The sequence below is a fragment of the Agelaius tricolor genome, unplaced genomic scaffold (assembly GCF_023055355.1).
Source record: "Agelaius tricolor isolate 1412-34295 unplaced genomic scaffold, bAgeTri1.0.p SCAF_2, whole genome shotgun sequence".
Taxonomy (NCBI): domain Eukaryota; kingdom Metazoa; phylum Chordata; class Aves; order Passeriformes; family Icteridae; genus Agelaius; species Agelaius tricolor.
In genome coordinates, this window is record NW_027269262.1 from 76,964,664 (window position 1) to 76,984,392 (window position 19,729).

Consider the following 19,729-nt stretch of genomic DNA (forward strand, 5'->3'; position numbering starts at 1 on the left):
GACGGATAGATGGATAGACAGATAGATAGATAGATAGATAGATAGATAGATAGATAGATAGATAGATACTCATTCAAAATACCATAGGTAAATTTTAGGGTGCTTTTTTCTTACCTACTACTTTCATCTGAGACTTGAGCCTTCAGATTCCAGCTACCAAAATATCATCTCAAGCAGTGCCAAGCCTGTTGATGATGAGCCAGTTGGTCAGCTGTGCTCATCTATTTGGTGACTTTTGCGCAGAAAAGGAGGAATTCAGTGCTGTTGAGACAGTCTATTCCTTTTGGGGTTTACAACAAGATGTTCAAAAAGATTTGACAGACAGGATAATGGCATTCTAATAGCTTCTACACATTCCTGTTGAGGTGACGATATCTTTACATAGACTAGGACTAGGACAAAACCTCCTGTGTGTGAACTCTTAATGTATCACAGATTTCTCCCCTCTGAAAACCCATACAACCAGTTATTTGCTGTGCTGTGTTTTGGGAAGAATTGGAATTGAAAAAATTGTACGAGACACTTTTCTTACCCTACTGAGCCTTTTTTCTCCTGTTAATGTATCATGGATTTTGTTCATAATTTTATTTCATTTTCTCTCTGCTTGTGTTCAAGGCAGGAGGGAGCTTGGCTAAGAAATATCAGAGCAGCTTTGAGATTATTGTTCTTCAGTGGTTAAGAGTAGGATTGCTTCCTGATGTAACATTCCAAAATGTCTCTTTTGTGTGTGGTGCCTGTCAATATAATATATGCAGATTCAAATATGAGTGCTATTTTTATATTTATAACTAGTCTAGCCATTTCTTTCTTCATATTATCCAGTATTCAATTCCCTTTCCATCTCCTATACAAAAGAAAGGGGACAGCTTGTTTTGCCACTATGTTTCACACAGATACTCTAATATTAGAGAAATATTTTCATAGGAGCATAGAAACAGAGAAAGGAAAACATCTCTTAGACCATTTTTTGTTTCTCTCTACCATGATGAAACTGTTTCTTACAGTATAATTTTTATTTTTCTGTCACTTGAAACTTTATATATTTCAAATGAGAATAACTGTTTCTCTTTAAAAAGCTATTGCATAACACATAAAGATCCTTGATAGCACATTTTTCCTTCAACATTCACCTAGATATTTATTTAAATTAATTTCCAAATGACTACATAGTTTTTCTGGGCCTTGGTAAATTTTTCTTTCAAATAAAGTTAGAAAGACATTCCTTCTTCCACCCTATTTGTAATTTTAAATCAATGAATACCAGCACATGCTGTGGTTTTATTTATTATTTGACTAATCTGACAAAGTACCTTCAATCCCATAGTTTGTCAATGCAGATATCAGAGTTAAACCAAAATCAAGGTTCTTTAAAAGTCTTCATTCAGATATCAAAAATTAATTAAAAATGAGTTGGAGATATAATTGAAACTGTCTAAATTACTTTAGGGACACTACAGTATGCAAGAATATTGTTCAATCTGGAGAAAACATAGTCATAGTCATGCCAAGAGACTACATAGAATTCAATCTATCAACCAGACAATTTATAGGAGTAAAACATGTTATTTTCTGATGATTTTGACACAAAACAAAATATATCTTATAGTGTTCTTAGCAATCACTTTAAGGCAAAGCAAAAGATTAGGGATTTTGTTCAAATTAAAATCAAACTGAAAAATTCTTGTGTTTGAACTTCACTTGGCAAGATTGATCCACTTGTAATATAGTATAGTATAATTTGTATAAGCTATCAATTTTTAATAGAAGGCAAATATCACATAACTAGCAACATAAATACTAGTTTTGCTATTCAGCCTTGACATATTTAATGTGCATTTCAGAATGCCTCTAACTGGCACCTTTCAAAACCTTTGTTCAAGGCTTCCCTGTTGACAGCAGAAGCAACTCTTTGCAGCAAACTAAATTTCCAAGAGAAATAAGAAAAAAAAATCATTCCAACACTTAAAACTATGAAATATTTTTAGCGCGCACACACACACACACACACACACACACACAAAAAAAAAAAAAAAGATTTAGCAAAACATAATCTGGAAAGAAAATCTTTTTCGAGTTTTCTTTTACATTTCTATATACCATGCCTAAAATATTTTCTTTCTCAAGATCATATGTATCATATGATAAAGGTGTTTCTTTCCTATAGATGAAAAATGGAGAAAAAATTAACATAACTGTACATCTAGACTAGACTTTATAATGAAGCTTTAGAAACCATTTGTATTAAAGAGATTTCTAACCTCAACCCAAATAATACGGATGACATTTTGACAGGAACCAGCTTGGAAACATCTATGTAGGTCTGACCTTATCTTTTGCTTGAAGAAAATTGCATGATTGTTGCCAAGTTCCTGTGAAGCTCAGGTCCAACTCTTGCCTTTGTGAACCATAGGAACACATTGTAGAAGTAGGAAATTTTTTTCTTATCACAAATGACTGAGAACTACTGGCCATCAGCAAGAGAAAGTACAATGTTTTTTCATTGCCTTTTCCCCTTTCTTCAGCTTTTCAAATATAGCCTTGGGAAGATCCCCCACAGTGGCTGGTGTTTTTCCAGAGCCTCAGTATTAGACTGACATTGACATGGCAAAGCCCAGAACAGAAAATCAATGAACACTGGAACCTGTAATATCCACAGATGAGCTTTTGGGGCTGTTCTTTGTCATCTTAGACCTTGAAGGTTTGCCCAGTTCTTTGTCTTTGTACAACTTGTCTCTTCTCACTCCACGGTTTGCTCTATTGATACTTCACTTAGACAAAGACAGTCAAACCACCACTCTCTCCATGTCACAAGCAGACTAGAGCCTCACCTCTTTGCAAGCTGCAAAACCAAGGCAGAGAGTGATTTGGCAAAGTTTTATACATGAACTTTACTGCTCTATCTTTAATTTGTCTAAAGAAAATGCAGTGTCTTTTGCTCTGCAAGCATTTACCAAAATGTTCTCATTTGAGAAAATGCCATGCCATTAGTATTAAAATGTTGCAAGCACTTACTAAAAGGTTTTTCCTCCTTACTTTTATGACAGTTTTAGCAAATAACATTAGCAGTATGATTTTAGAGAGACACCAAAAGAGTTGAGCCTTGGGGCTATGTTTTCCCACTGATTCACTAGATAAAATTTATTATGTTTACAAAATACATCAGCATGTTCATAAAACTTTTTGTTAAAGAGAAGTGAAAGAAGCTTTGTGTTACTTAGCATTGTATTTCTTTGCAATTTTAATTTAAAGCAACTGTAGCAATAAAGATGGAGTGTATTTCTTTTTCAGTGTTCAAATACAAACTGGTGAATGTCGGTTTTGCATACCAGACATGGGCTGCTCCTGCATGAATTAATAAAAACAAACTGAATTTTCATTCCCTCAACTTATGAATGGTGCCAGTCTTACAGTGGGATGTCTATACTATTATGTGCTTAAGAAAATACACAGATTAAAAGCTAGGCTACAGGGGTGCACATTTTTGAAAGTAATTTGAAAATAACTGTATCATAAGGGACTAAGTTGTTGCCATGTGTTTTTGAATGTTAGTTAATAATACATTTTAGTTTAAGTGATTGCCATCCAAGGCACAGTGAGGAAATGGTAATCAAATACTGAGTCCATACATCGTGATTCCACTTTACTTGAGACTGAAAAGCCACCACCAAAACCACAGTGACATTTCCAACATTTATTTTTCCTTAAAAAGGTAGAATCTGAGTTCATATGTATCAGGATAAGGCAACTTGTTCATCTGTACCAGTGTAAATTAAAAGTGACTCCTCTAGTGTCTAGGACTTATAAAAGTAAACCAATCTGTTTTTCTACTGCTTATGCACTAGAACTCTGACAACGGAAGAATATTTATTTCTCTTTCTTCTGAAAGTGAAATTGTTGCAGCCATCAATTTCCCTGTTGAAGACAGTGAAAATCATTTGCAAAGACTATAAGTCTAGTCAGGGACAATCAGCGCATTTATCTGCATGACTGTCACAAAATATGTGAAGCTGTGCTCCAGACATTATTTTTATAGTTGGCAAAAAAACCAGAATATCTGCATTAATGCTGTTTTGTGAGGTTTTCTTGGAGTAGCCAAAAGTGAGAACTTGCTGAAAAGAAACATTTTGTCTAGATTTCACCTCCACTGAGGCCTGTACCATAACAGAAACCATCAAGCACTGCTTACTCCCCCTAAAAATCATGCCCAAATTTTGAGTGCTTTGGAATGCATGGAAGAAGACAGAATTGTAATCAGAGATAAATGCATGTGACAGAGAATGTAATCCTCATCAGTTGCAGAGATACAATGAATGAGCATCGCAGCTACAAACAATTAGAAGTTCAGTAAACCACTGTAAGGGGATTGATGGGCTATTAGCAATGCCAGCTGTCATGAGCTAATCCACATTAAACGCTGCATTCCCACACTGCTATTAAATGCAATAAAGATGAGACACATGACCTTTCATTTCTAGCCAGGAAAACTATTCTTATAAAACAAAATATTTTATGTTTACAAACAGGGGAACTGATAAATAGAAATGTAATCTTCACAGCTCCATCTATCAAACCTATCTAACAGACTGCTCTCCTGCTACATAGTGTGAATGTCCCACATTAGCAGTAATTTTCTGGTAGTGGTAGGTGTTCAGGACCTCACCAAAAAAAAAAAAAAAAGCACCACTGTAGTAATTCCATTCTTCCATGTCCCCTCTGGCCCTTCTTTATATCTGCTCCTCTATCAGAGGAATACCCAGCTCACGGCCTGTTCAAGTCCATATACAGCAAAGTCATTTGAGAAGTGTCTCTTGGGTACCTCAGGAACACATTCGACTTTGGTTGTTCTCTGCCAGTGCTAAAAAACAATGAACTAGGAACTGGGGATCACACTCAGGCAGAGACTTTATGTTTTCAGTGGCAGACATCCACTCTGAAAGTCACAATGTGGATGTCGAGAAGGTTCAAATAGCAAGTAAGCTGAAGAGTAATCAGAAACTTTATGTTGACTCTAAGTTGAGAGCAGAGATATGATGTGTTAGAAAAAGCACTCTAAGGATACATTTTTTCTAATAACTTAATTATGGCTAGCAAAAATATTGAGATGCTGGAGTGTGTCCAGGGAAGGGCAATGAAGCTGTTGAAAGCTCTGGAGCACAAGCTTTATGAATAGTGGCTGAGGAATCTGGGGGTATTTTTCCTGGAGAAAAGGAGGGTTGGGGTCTTTGTCTCCCTCTACAACTGCCTGAAAGGAAGTTGTAGTTGAGCTGAAAGGAGGTTGTAGCCAAGTGGGGGGCAGCCTCTTCTCCCAGGTAACAAGAGACCGGACAAGAAGATATGTTCTCAAGTCTCACAGGGGGAGGATTAGATTGGATATAGGGAAGAATTTCTTTATTGAAACAGTTGTCAAGTACTTGAACAGGCTGCCCAGGGAAGTGGAGCAATCCACCTCTGGAATTGTTCAAAAGATGTGTGGTTGTGGTGGTTGGGAATATGGCTTTGTGGTAAATACAGTGATGTCAGGTTAACAGCTGGACCTGATGATCTTAAAGGTATTTTTCAACCTAAATTATGACATGATTCTGTGACTCTATGACTGTTAGACTGTGTCTGCACTGAAGCAATTACTCCAACCTCCATACCAATCATATCCAGCCCTATGCACAATATTATCCCCCCCAAACAGGCCAGTAACACTTGATTTTTCTGGACGTATTGCCCAACTCTAACTTCTAAAAAGTGGCTAGAAATTGTTTCTAAGGATGCTGTCTGACCTGAGCAAGAAATAGGTCAGGGACCATAGTGGCTGCTTTACAGAGTAGGTAGTGGAAAAATGCATATAAATTGCACCACATTTTTTCCATATAAATGTAGCAATCTTTTCTAGATCAGATTTCTCCCAAGTCTCTCAACTCCCCCCTATTCCCACACAAAATGTTTCTTGTTTTCTTCTTATACCTATGGCAATATTCAGTCATTCCCTCCAGCTCTTTTTCACGTTCCTTAACTCCTTTATGTTTCATTTAAATCTCAACCAAGTGCTAGAAATTTTACTAAAAGCTTCCTTAAGACTCAAGAAAGACTGTTTTTGTCACTGACCTCGAAAAAATTGTCTGAAATGATACTCTAGCTAAAAAAATAGAAGTGTAAAACTTCAAGAAGTTTTCAGAATCAAAAGATGTCCAGGGCATAACCAGAAAGATTTATTTTTCAGGACAGCACTCTATAGTACTATCTATACTATGTTTCATCTTACATTGGGAGCTAACAACAACTGGAAATTTACCCAAATAATTCCTTAAATGTATGCAGTGCTTGAGGACTTTCCTACATGAAGTGTCAGAAATAGTACAAATATTGCAATAAAGGTAAATAATGTGGTAAGGAAAATATCCATTTTTTATATTGCCAAAGATGTTTTCATATTTACAGTTATCCAAGAAAGGGCATATTTTACATATATCTTCAGTGGAACCTTAATCTCACTGTAATATATGGGATTTTTGCCATTAACTTCTGGGTGGGTCAAGATTTTTTGCAACATACTTATTGTCTATCTTATTAGTGGAAAAAAATGTATACAAAGAAGATTTTAGGAACATCTTATAGTTTAAAATAATAGAAAAGTGATAGAAAAATTGAGTTGAATGCCAAAAGAGGGTCATTAAACTAAGCATTGTACATGCTTCTAAAACCACAGGCAAAATACATGATGCAGACCATTATGAATCTATACAAACACTGTCTATAAGGGTCTTGTAGGTATATAATTCTTCCATACAGGAATTTAACAAACCAGAGACAACATGGAATCACTGTCTTTGGAGTATAAAGCACAACTGAAAAAGTCCTAGAGCAGCTCAGCCCCACTTTGAACTTAGGCTTGCTTTGAGCAGGACCTCCAGAGCTCCCTTCAAACCTTTTTGTTTTAGGTTTATGTCCTAGGGTGACATTTTGTTTTATTATTACTATTCTAATTTCAGTGTACGCAATGTCCAGATTTAATAAAGCACAACTGTTCAATTCTCTTCCACTGTTTAAAAAGCTTACCTGCTTTTCGTAACTTATAAAAATTAATCCTAACAACATGACATTTAAACTAGGACCACCAAAATCAAATCAAGACAGCTTGGTGGAGCCATTCAAATAAATCTCCCATTTATTCTAGAAGTGTTATTAATTCTGAGACTTCACGTGACAGTAAGTATCTCCACAGCTACTGAACAATTAGGTGATTTTTGACCAGAGCAGAGCCATGTTCTGTAGGCAAAAAAATACTCTTACAAGAGAAAATTGCAGACATGACCTAAGAAATTGAGAGAATATTACTGGCTCATATTTCTAGAAAATGTATCTCTAAAAATTACCAAAAAATAAAATAAAGAAATGAAGGAAATTTTCATATAATTTTTTTTTTTTTTTGTCAGTTGGCTGAACTCCACTGGGAGAGGTGCATTTTGCCAGGGGTAAATTTTGCCCCTTGTGTTTAAAATAATTGAGGGCCCAGAAAAGAACCAGATGAAAGCAGTGGGAGAATGAGCACTGCACTACGGTCAGGCATCTGAAACCAGTAACTTCCAAGCTCTCTTACAGAAATCTAGAAACTTCATTGCTTAAACATATGCCTTGCAAGTGTTATCCCCTTTCTTAACCTAGTTTGGGGTGTCTTGTTCTTTAAGAGAACTATTCAACTTAAAGCACTTCTGATCATGTAAAAAAATCCCAGTTTGATATATGACAAGATTCTTAATCTTTCTGCACAAGAAGGAAGGTTATCCTGCAAAGTAATTTCCCCTGTCATGAGCTAGGAAAATAGGAAGTCAGCTGAGAAAACACTTTAAATGACCTTGCAGTATTGAGCTGCCACATCCCATTTCTGGAGATTTTTCTGTACATTAAAAGGCTTCCTTGGTGTGTAAGAAGACCAGTGATGTACACAGCAGAATGGAGGATTAAAAGCTAGAGGGATATCACTGGGATAGAAGTAGACATGAGAAAGCTATATTTGGATAAGTTGGAAGAATAAGAATGTTGCTCTTTGTTGGTTTTTTTTTAGCAGAACTCTTTAAAAAATCTTTATCAGAGTTATTTGCAAAATAGGTTTTCTAGATATTAAAGTTACACATTATTTCAACATAGAAGAAACTGCTCCAATAAAAGTGGGCTTTGTAAAAGTAGTTTATAAAAAGTCTTCTAAATTATATAAGCAGAATTGAGCATCAGCAGGGCAAAACCTTAGGTAAGCCTGGCATATTACAAAGCTGCCTCACCTGGTTTTAGTTCAATATCTGCTGCCTTCCACTGGCAGCATCATGTAAACAGGAAATTAGCTTGCTTGCACTTGCACCAGAAGGCTACTTAGTTCTGTAATCTGGAGAGTATATTGCCACATTAGTTGCCCTCCATCAAATGTTTTAATTTAATAAAGCTAAAGGTGACCTAAAGAATATTTAAAATATATTCATATATGGGACTGTATAGTTTCAATATTTTAATTTATGCAACAGTACCATTTCTATACAGTAGGAATGTGTAATAATAATTCATCAAATATTTTTTATTTATTTTTCACTTCAATATATTTGCTAGGATTTTTGTCACAAAAATAATGAAAGGTAGATTTGAGTAAAATGAGAACAATCTAGGACCACGTGTAACAAAAAACACCTCACATTTCCTTACCAGATAATTTTTCTTGTTTTGCTCTTATGAAGATCATGAGCCACTACTGAGGGTTGGAACATTGCTGTTTTCAGACCATGTTTCAGCCTCCTCCAGATAGAACCAGAGCTGTCCAGGACCAAAGGACAGGTACAACCTCAGTGGCACACCACTGTGGACTCTGCATGCAGGAAAAATACTTAGCTGAGAGGATGAGCAAGAGTCTGCCTGCAATTTCAAGCATAAACTAGAATAGATGAAGGGAAAAGAATTTCCTATCACACTGCTGTGGTAGTCTAAGGAAAGTGAGAGCAAAGAAGCACATTTCAAAATTAAGAGCTGAAAAGACTTTTTCATTTAATCAGATATTTTATTCCTTACCATATAACTGCTGAATTTACAGCACACGATATGAAAGCAACCAACTCTTCTCTCAGTCAAAGACAGATTATTGGACTATGCAAACCACTGTTGCAGAACAACTTGGCAGCTTTCACCCTGCCATACTTTGGGTAAGCGTGACTCAACAAATTCCTTGTGCAATTTCCCTTAGATATTGAACTTTCATTTCATGCCTCGGCAGACCTGTCACAAGGCCCAATGCTGAGTCTTGTGCTAGAGAGTCTGTTGAATAACAAGGAAGGGATTCAGCTGACATGGAAAACTGTGCCATCAGGAGAAGCTTGCCCAATATTTGACCAACAGCCTCTGGCCAGTGGGGCAGCAAGGATCTATGCCACTATGATGTGTATGAGGGGGATACAGGTATACAGCTTGTGGGGCTGGGTGGGGAGTAGGTGGGAAAAGAATAGGCATTCTGAGTTTCTTGGCAAGTCATTTTTACAAGACATTACTTTCTAAAATAGAGATTGCTCACCGCTAGACATATTGATTTTCTTATTATCATTACATGCTGTGCAGGTTTGATATGAATCTTAGTAATTCATAATTGTAAAAACTGCTTAGGGGTCCTTGAATAATAGCTTCTGTGGAAAAGCACATAACTGGTCATAGATATATTCAATTAACAATTGCTATAACTGGTGTTTGAATTGCAGCAGAGCCAACAAGCTCCAAGCAGAGACTGCAGTCTGTACAGAGAGAGCCCTTTAGGAGACAGGGTGTCAGGTGTCAGCACATCTTTATCAATTAAAGTTTTAAATGAAAAAGTGAAAATTACTACACATGTAGGAAGTGACTCATTTGAGAGAGATCTACAGGTGAGCTGCCTCATTAGATCCAAAGACTGAGCAGAGTAAATTAGAGAGTATCGCTCTCAAAGGGGCACAAAAGATAAGAAACTCTAAGTCTCCAGGGTTGAGAACCTGCAGTAAACATTAAAAAAGTGTTTGTTTTAATGTTTCCCTCAAGTGTTATTCTGAAGAATAAAATTGTGCCTAAAGACAAACTCTCACACTACTTTCTTTCAGGGCTGGGAAAGGCTGATTGCTTTCACATCAATAAAGGATGTTTTCTAGGGCCTGTAAAAACACAACAAATAAAGGCCATCTTCTTCCCTCCAGATCTTACCATTTGCAGGTACAAGCCATCCCTTGTAGCTGATCTGTTCAAGTACCTACACTATCCAAAATAAACATTCCCATTTCCAGACAACTGTAAATACCCACTGAAGAAAGAGTAGATTTTTTAAAAAACATTAATTCCAACTTACATCACAGAAAATTTAGATAATAACCCATTAGTTCTAGACTAAACATACACTAGCCATATTTTAAACTCAAAATTCATGTCAGCAAGTAGAAATGGAGTGGACACTAATTATAGGAGGTATTCATTACCTGTGACATTGCAGACTACACACATTCTTTTAGACAAGTTGAAACTATGTACAGTCTAAAACTGAACTCCAAAGAAAACTTTTTGGAATTTGAATATATATCATAGGTAAATAGATGGAAAAAGCATGTCAGGAGAGGAGGCAATTCACCCAAATAACACTTTGGAGAAAAATATTTGATTTCTGCTGTATTCTGCATTTTTCCATGCACGAATATGGGTGTATTCATGAATATGTAAATTTCTGGTACTAGGTTGGATCATACTGTGATACTGGCACATAATTAGGAGCTCATCACTAATGATTTATGAGCTGATGCCATGCTATTAGCATTTAGAAATAAAACTACCACAAATAACCTTTTACTTATACTTTACCAGGGCTATTCATAATAGTAGCCACATTATTGAACATCTACAGGAAAAACATCAGGTCCTCCTTCCAAAAGGAAGATGATGTTCATAAAACTCACTGGATGTGGGTATTTTCTGTAGGGGGAAAAGAAAGCATTGGTCAAGATTTGAAAAAAAGCCCAACAAACCAAACAAAAACCCCAGGAAAATAGTTCCTTAGTTTAGAGACACAATGTAAGATTGACATAACAGGTACAAAAAATAGCAATAATTAAATTAAAAAAAAAAAATTTAGAAAGTCTCAGAAAGAAAAGAAAATAAAAGAAAAATAGGAACAAAAGATACAACAAGTGCTATAAAACCAAAAATCTCCTACTTATTATTGTACAAATCCCTCCAGATAAAGGTTTAATTTGAGTTGAGAAAAGTGTATTTTATTTCACTTTTAGACCTTCTTCATTACTTCTTTGTCTATATAGATAAAATTCAGCCTGGGAAAGAAAAGGCTTGGGGGGGAACCTGTCCATGTATATAATAAATCCTTGGTGGAAGGGAGTGATGAAGAGGGAGCCTGGCTGGCTCTCTCAATAGTGCCAATTGACAGAAAAAGAGATGATGGAGACACACAAAAAAGAAAACACACAAAAACATTACATTGCATCTGAACACAAGCAAGCAGAGTTTGTTTTACAGTGATAGTGGCAAAACATGGGCATGAAGAGGTTGTGAAGTCTCCCTCTGTGGAGATGCTCAGAACCTGACTGGAGAGGGTCCTGGGCAAGCTGATCCAGCAGAGTTATTGGACCAGATGATTTTAAGAGGTGTCTTCAGATTTAAAGGATTCTTCTGTGACAGAAGAGAGGGCTTGTGAGGAGAGGGAATATCTTTTACTAGGCCTTGTAGGAAAGCTGGAAAACAGCTACTTTGAGCCACACAAACAATGTTAAGTCTAAGAAGCAGCATCAAAAAATGAATAGTCATATTGCTCTAAGCTTAATTATCACAATATATTAAATAACAGAATTACACAAAATATCAACACATAACAAAAAAACAGCAGTTACCATTCACAAAGCCAAAGTTATTGGCAGAGAAAGAAAATAACTAGCACTAACAAGTTAATGCTTGCACAGCCCAGTGGTAGGGCTGAGCAAGTTCAGTCTCATTATTGCATGCTAAATCATATTGATAAATTAGCAAGAGCATGCAACTGAGATTTCTGACCTTGTTACTCTTAGACTTAATCTGTATTAGTCTTAAACAGTCAGTGTATTTAAAGTTCAGCACTGTCATCTCTCCCTCTGTGATCTGTTTTCAGTCTGGAATGCCAGGCATGCCCCTGTGGTTTTCCTTAGGTTTCAAAGCCAACCAGTACCTGAGAAGCAAGCTCCTTTAAAAGAGCAATAACATAGTATTGCTGGTTCAGGTGGCCATCTGCACCGTGGAATTATCAACTCAAATCTTATTTTAATCTGTGGCTCATTCTGACAAGATGAACACAAAGTAGCTGCTACAAACAATCTTCAAACGCTCAGCTATGGTCAAACTGATGTATGGAAGCAAGCTTTCTTGTTTATCACAGACCAGATACAGAGAGAAGAAGCAAATGAAGAAATTAAATTACAGGAGTCTGAACTGACCCTCAGCATGCTGATGAATGGCTTCCTACTGCACTCAGCCTCTGAAAAAAACCCAAATAACTAATGGCAGACAATCTTACTAGGAATGTGGGAGAAGAGCCAGCTGAAGGAGAGTTCACATTTATGGTGAATTGTGCTGAGGTCACTCCTCATTAACTACAGAAGATAATGGCTGCAGAGCGACAATGGGTGGAAGAAACATTTAGAAGCTGGCAATATCAACTCTTATCTCCAAATATACCACAAGGCAGTTCCAGAGGTAATATTCCCCATTTTGAGGAATCTGGTTTCATGACATTTTCAAGAAATGGAGACATAAGAAAGCACAGTGGAAATTTCCTTCACAATCAACTATTTTCATATTAATAATGTGTAATTTATTACCCTGTTTTCATTTCCTTCTCCCCCTTCAGTTTCATGTTTGGTTAAATAATTTATCGACAGAAAGGAGTGTTGCTCAGATGTTACAAGAGCTGTAGGTCACTGCCTATATTTGTGCATTTACTTATGGATATAGTAACATCTAGTTCATATGCCCATATTTTCCATAATACTTCCCTGGCTGATGTCAGGCAAACAGGCCATAAGATAGTGTGCACTTACAAGGAACACTTCTGGGGTCTTTAACCTGACTGACTTTGTGGTAACTTCTTTTAGTTGTGTCTGACTGAGTTTTTGGCCCATACCATGCTGTGTCAAACAATGACCAGCCAGTCTGGACATCAGTGCAAACTGCAGAGTGTTTCTGGTAGACTTCTCTGAATTTCAAGAGAATTTAATAGGACTCAACTAGAACATCTTTTTTCCAGTTAGCTCCAAGTCAGAGAAAGATGCTGAGCATGCTCAGGTTGCTGGTTTATGCATTTAATATTGATTCCAATTTATATAATATACCCTACCAATTTTATAATACCTGGAATTATAGAACTATTTACAAGCAATATTGATTACTTCCAGAGCTTTTTCTTGTATGGCATTAGAGCAGCTCTATAAGTGAAAAGTATGGAAAATGCAGCAGTTTCAGTCTTTGGCTGGGATCTGGTTTTATCTTCCTCACATAGATCCTCATTGCCATGAGTATATTGCTTGGTCCTTGTGCTCTCGTGGAGAATGAATGTTAGAAGGATGGGTGTAGAACCCATGTGGAATCATAGCTATGAATGAGTGCTCATTCACTGAATGAGGAGAGCCAGACTATGAGGGATATCCCAGCTGTCCAGCTGTGCAAGCATCATCAGCCGTGCTGGGTTACAGCAGCACATCACAGATCAGCATGTTTTGTTCATAGCTGCAACTTGCTCTGACACATCAAACCCTGTAGCCCTCAGGAAAGCAGCGTTGCAAGGTGATCCAGGCTCTGTATCCCTCAGTATCTGGAGTCCCTGAAGCCCATGGAAATTCATTTCCATACATGCCATCAGCTTAGACTTTACAATCCCTGAAAATCTAGGCTTAGAGCTGCTGTCAACCCAGGGCTTCCTTTTCCCAGAACAGGCCACTCTTACAGTGATTTCACTCAGCCATTTACAATGGATCACACAGTTTTAGTTACAATCTAACTCTCAAACAAGCAAACAGTGAAAAGATTTCCTGAAAACTAAGTCAACAGGCATGTGTGTGACTCATTTTCCAGATAGAAATTTTTTCTCACTTGTTTTGCAATAGAGATTTAATTCTACATTCTTTGTTCTTGGGTTTTAGGATATTCTGGGGTGGATGTTGGGGTTTTTACAACATCCTATACTAGAGTTATTCCACTGTGTGTGCCCAACTTTGACTCTTAATAGTAAGCAGCTAGATAGCTTCTTACTATTGAGGGTCAAACCATAAAGGACAATTTTAACTCTCTGTAGTAAGGAATAAAGATTCAGAAGAAGAGATGTATCCTCTCTCATTAGAACATATGCACCAATTTCACTATCCTTTTCTACTACAATTTCTCTCAATGCAAAGAAAATTTTTGTTTTCTACTTTTTCCTGTCTTATAACAGAGAAATATCTGGCACATCCACTTCAGAAAGGAAAAAATCTGTTTTAAGCAGTCTCTAGTGGAAAAAGACACAGGTGGTCAGAAAAAATAAAAGAAAGAAAAGAAACAAAAGAAAAAAGGAAATTGCTGAAGTAAGAAGTTAAGAAGACTCTTACTGGAATCAGCTCCAAAGGAAAAAAATGTGAGTCTATCTGATTGCTCTTTCCAGCACCAATAATATGGATATAAAATCAATTTAGCCAATACCCTACTATAGTCCCTGTATTGCTTGTGAAAAGGGCCAGTTTGTGAGAGACTTGAGAACAAACCCTTGTACTCAAACACTGAGGGGTGAGAAGGCCAGACTTACAAAGAGTGGCTGAAATCAGTTTGTACCTCATCACAGAGGCAGAGCTGCTGATCTCTCAATTGCTGGTGACCACAAGGAAATTGAGAGAATTTGTGACTGGAAGAGTTCAGATTGCACATTAGGAAATGTATCTTCATAAGAGGATCATCTTGGAATGGTCTCCCCAAGGAAGTGGTCATGGCACCAAGCCTGACAGTTTAAGGAGTGTCTGGACAATGCTTTCAGTAATATGGTTTAGTTTTACATAGTCCTGTGTGGAGCAGGGGATTGGGCTCAGTGATTCTTAGGGGTCTTTTTCAACCTGACACATTCTGTGTTTCTATGATTGTGTTCACACTATGTGGGATGTAGTTAAAACCACAAATAAAGTAGCACACATGTACAGGAACAGAATTTAAAAACTAACACAGAAAGTAGGTGACAACTAACAAGAATTATTATCCCTTATTCTATGATGAGAGATATCACATAATTATTTAAAAATACTATTTTATGCTATCGGAAAGTGCAATAATTTACAGTATCAATGTGGACAGCTTTGGATTTCTAAGGACAAACTGTCCTGCATAAATTCATGATACTCTGATCCTCAATACACACATGGACAGTTTAAAAAAATTGGTTTTCTATGTGACATACATAAAAAACAGGTTTTCTCTTCTTTTCTCAGCAATAAAATCCATGAAATGCAAGATTTTTGACACATAAATTATAATTTGAACCAGACACAACATTATTGTGCATTCATGAAATAGAATATAAACTAGAAAACTGTTTTAGTACATAGTGGATTTCACCTGGGCACTGTAGATTTCTGCTACAATGAAGTCAGCATCATCTTTTCTTTGTCTGCTATTTAAAAAGAATGACTTTGCTTGTTTAGACAGGCAACTCTTTTAAATCTTTTTACTGATAGAATGCCTCATAGGAAAGTTTAGAAACATGAAATTAACACACTTAAAGCTCACATGCCCCAGTCCCTCAGTCACCCATCATCACAGCAAAAAGCTGTCCTAAGATTAGTCCTTTCCTACATTTAATTTTATTTTAAAATTTAATGCCAAGGGAGAACCTTGTCTACATGTATTCTTTTTGAAATAGTGTCTTTTCATTGTGAAGACTCATATACTGGATGGTATACCAATGACATGGCAACAGGATCTCATTCTTTCTCATCCAGCTGCAGGTAGATGAATTGTATAAATCCATCAAACAGGCATGAATTTAGGTTCAGTCCTTCAGTATTTGAGCACTGAGAGTCCTTGAGAATTTGGGCATAGGTGTTTGGACTGAATTCTGAAAAAGACAAAAAAACCAACTAACCAAACAAACATCACCACCAAGGAAAAAGCCACTCAAAAAACAACCAGCACCCCAAACCCTTAAAACGTAAAAATAAGAGGTTGTCACAGATGCACACAAGATTCATTTTTCTGACAAACTGTTAATAAAAGCTTTGAAAGAGATAACAGTTGGCAATTTAAAGTATGAATGACCTTGGCAGAATCAGATTCCAAGTTCAAAGACATTAATAAAAACTATTTTCATGGGAAAATTAATAAAATCTAAAAGAAAATTAAAGAAACTGGAAAACTGCTTCTGGGTGAAATTTTTCACTGACTTGCTTTCTCTGCTTTTCAGAAAGAGATTATTCTATGATCATGGGTTTAAAATCTCTTTGGAAAGTCAACTTCCCCTGCTTGTGGAACCCCTTTAGTGGAATTCTTGTGGAATCTCCTTAGTGATCACAGAAGACAATAAATGCATAGAAGACAGCAAACATATATTCATCTCATTTCCCAAAAGGGGAAAATTGCATCATAAAAATGGAGAAAGATTTTTAAAATATAAATTATAGAAGAGATATTAATTACATTGAAAATAATAGCAGAAAAGAGAAATTTGGATCACATTCTGACTTTCAAACCAACAGACTGATTATGTGGTATTTTTCTTTCTCTGCAAAGGAAAAATGCAAATATTGAAAGAGGAGCATTATCTAAGCCAGAATGGTGATAAAATCTGAATGTACTAAAGAATGGAAGACCCTTAGAAAGCCAGACATCACATATTTTTTAGAGCACACTTAGCTAGTGAGGTGAATCTTCCCTGGCAAAACAATCTAATGCAGAAGGAGCTGGCATTTGCCTAGAAGTTTCTACACACTTTCAGTCTCCTTCCCAATGAATTTAAGAACAGGTAGTGCTGGCTCAAGGTGCCCTCTCCATCTCTTCTAGAATGCAATAATCCTCTTGCTGATTACTTTAAACAATATAATACGTATTTTAGATTATATAACCTTAAAAAAATATTAATTTCTCCCCAAACTAGCAATTAGATTAATTTTCTGGGAACATCTCCTCTCCAATTCTATTTTTTTTAGTAATCAAACTTACTTCCCCCATCCAGTCATGTCTGAACATCTGTACTGCCAGCCTCAGTGGCAGCTGTAATTCAAAGCTGTTACCATATGCAACTCCAAGTACCATCTATGTTAGTTGATGGAATATTCTGTTCAAGTACCTTCTGCTCTTTCAGACATTACCTAACATCTTTTACCTAAATCAGACAAATATCACTTGTCTGACAAGCCTCACGAATTCAGACTTTTTTCAAGTAATTACAAGACAAAAAACCTACTGTAACACACACAGCCCCCAAGCCACTCTGTCTCACAGACACAGAGGTACACAGACACACAGACACACAGACACACAGACACACAGACATCCCTGGGTAAACTTAATAAAGTAATTTATTAATTTTTTTTAAGTCTGAAAATGCATGGGTAAGAACCAGATACTCCTTAGTGAGCAGTATTTGAAGATGTTTTCCCTTTAATTTTCAGCACCTCTATGAGATTCATGTCATATGCCCTGGTGTTAGACAGATAATGAAACTAGTACTAGGACTAGTACCATTCCTACAAATCACAAGGATGCTAAGGAGCTAAGTCCCTCAGCTTAAATTTTCTTTTTTTGTAAAGTAGAAAATATATTGTTCTCAGCAGCATCAATTATGATTGCTACATGTTCTTTATACTAGGAATGCATATTTTCAAGAAGGCAATCAGTTTTCTTTATATTTACCACTCAACATTAACACAAACTGTACTACCATAGGTCTCTTAAAGTCTATAACTAAGAGTATGAAGTGAGAGAAACCTATTCCTTTACAGATTCTCCACACAGTGTAGATGCTCTAAAGTCAAGCCTCTCAGTACTACATGAATCTCATTTATGATGCAATTGATATATCTTTATTACTGGTTTCTGCTATCCACATAATGATGATTTTCCTCCCACAGTAAACACTAAATAATGATAAATTCTGTACTGGAAATGAAACCTCCCTCTGTTTTGAAGTACCCTGTGTTTAATCATGAAAAACCATGCAGATATGTTATATGCTTGAGAGTAAAACTTTGTACTGATATGTGGTAACTACCTACAGCCTGAAAATGTCTTTGAAGTGTATCAGGGTCTATGCTGTACAATTGTTAGCAGAGTCCTTTCCCTGGTACTAGGGCAGTAATGACACAGAGAAACAGTTTTTGACCAAAAAAAATTATTGTGAATAATTTACAAGTTTGCTAATACCGTAGTCACTTCACAGACATCACAGCCCCAAAATCTGATTCCTTAAATATTCACTATGGGGTTTATTTATTTAACATTTATCTCACAGTTAAAATATGGGTTTTCCAGAGGGCATGATGGACCATATCACTTTGGGGTTTTCAGGAAAATGAGAGCTAAAATGAAGAGCTAGTTGTACAACAAGAGATCAGATGTCCCAGAATTTGTCCTGTGTCACTCCTTCTATACACTCATGGGCACAGATTGGTGTGGGTGGGACAAGAGGAGAACTGAAGTCCCTAAGTGTTATCCATGTGCCATATCAGGGCCCAGATTTTGGATTTATTACTTTAAACACAACAAAATTGCTATAATCTTTGATTTCTGAATTATTTCCATTGGGGGTGTCCATATCCCTTTGAGGCCCTACTATGGATCCAAGACCTGACCTTGCACATCCAAATATACAGTTTACATCACAGTCCACATGTGAATGCATGCCCCATCTGATTACATTTTGAACAACTGAGATTCTACAGTTTTAGAGAATTGAATATTTATAATATTATTGCAATATAGTATCTTCTATTAAAGGAATGAATTTATGATCATTTAAAGAAAAAATGTTATTTCTGTTCTTATACAGAAGTATGTGCAAACAGTTAATTTATTTTTTTCCTGTTCAATATTACAGAATCTTCACTAGATGAGAGTAGCTTCAGTACTTTGAGGGAAATAATATTTAATTTTCAATTTTTGTCTGGTTTAACTATATAAAGGGTCATGACACATAATCACTGTCAATTCAGAGACTCAGCTGCCAAACTGCTCCTTACAAAACTGACCTGTGGAACAATATAATGCAAACAAAATCTGGAAATTTTATGGTAAAAGTTACTTTACAAAATTGTTTTTAAAATGTGGATATAAGGTTGAAGTAATAAGTTTGGTTTTTTTTACTTTTCTCAAGCATAATATAGAGCAGTTCATTCTCATATCTGTGTTTATACAGATATGGGATATAGACACCTTCAGGAACACTGGATATTGATGGATATTGTTTAGAACATAGATGAGTGAAGGGCTTGTTATGAATAATTTATTTAAATCCTTTTTTCAGATTGCAGTTCCTTCAAATTTATAAAATGCTCAGAATTAAAATAGCTTCTTTAAAAAAATTTTCATTTTAGGGACCGAATATGAACTGTTTTTTACAGAGTATTTGTGTGCTGGATGCCTTGATCAACAAAGTCATAATGGTACTGTTCTTATTTCTTGATTGGATAGACATCCAAGCAGCTCTACTACAAACCCTCACATATGCAAAGATAAATTTAGATTTCAGGTTATTTTCATAGAAGTG